The sequence below is a fragment of the Meleagris gallopavo genome, chromosome 4 (genome assembly GCF_000146605.3).
Source record: "Meleagris gallopavo isolate NT-WF06-2002-E0010 breed Aviagen turkey brand Nicholas breeding stock chromosome 4, Turkey_5.1, whole genome shotgun sequence".
Lineage (NCBI taxonomy): Eukaryota > Metazoa > Chordata > Aves > Galliformes > Phasianidae > Meleagris > Meleagris gallopavo.
This window is the reverse complement of record NC_015014.2, coordinates 42179283-42180097: the sequence shown is the minus strand read 5'-3', so window position 1 is coordinate 42180097 and position 815 is coordinate 42179283.

Sequence of the window (815 nt, the reverse complement as noted above, 5' to 3'; positions counted from 1 at the left end):
CCACAATGAATAAAGCCTTGCCGGTTGTTTTGGCAACTTCTAATGTCAAAAGCCAAATGTAACACCGAAAACAAAACAACTCGACGTCGCGGCGGCAGCAGCGGCCTTAGTGGGAGCACGGTGGGCGCAGGGAGCTACCTTAAACACCATGGAGTGAATCAAAATAAAGGTGGGGAGGGGAGGTTGGGGCCGGGTAGCTGCCTTCAGCTCCTTTTCTCCGGCTCCTGCCCGCCTGGAGATACCGAATCTCCACTATGTAGATCCAGATGATGCTCGAACAAACAGAATGGGGGAGCTGTGGAAAAAGTGAAAAAATAACCTCCCGATAAACTCCCGTGGACCGAGCAGCCCCCGTGGGGCCGGCGCATCCCTGCGTCTTGCTCCCGTTTGCCCCAGGCAGCCCTGGCGGCTGCGTTTTCCTTTCTCCGTGATAGATGTGAGCACAGATTGGTAGTGACAAGCGAAGAGAGGCCGCTCGGCTTTCTCCCTCTCTGGAGGTTTGACGGCTCTCTGCGCCAGGTTGGAGCTGCCCTACACAGTACTGGGGTTCTCGCTTTGGTGAATGTTTTGTTAGGGCGGGACCGGAGCGGGCCGCTCCGTCGGGGCTCATCGGCGCTGCGAGGCCGGAGCGAGCCCCTGGGTGCGGGGCGGGGACGCAGACAGAGGGAGCGGCCCCAGCGCGGGCGCCGCGGTGCTGTTCGGAACGTGCGGCTCCCATCTGTTGCCACATAAACACACGCTCCGGGATGCCTGATGCGGCAGCACGTCGGGGAGGGGGAAAGCAGAGGGGGCTGCCGTGCTGAGAATCCCCCCGC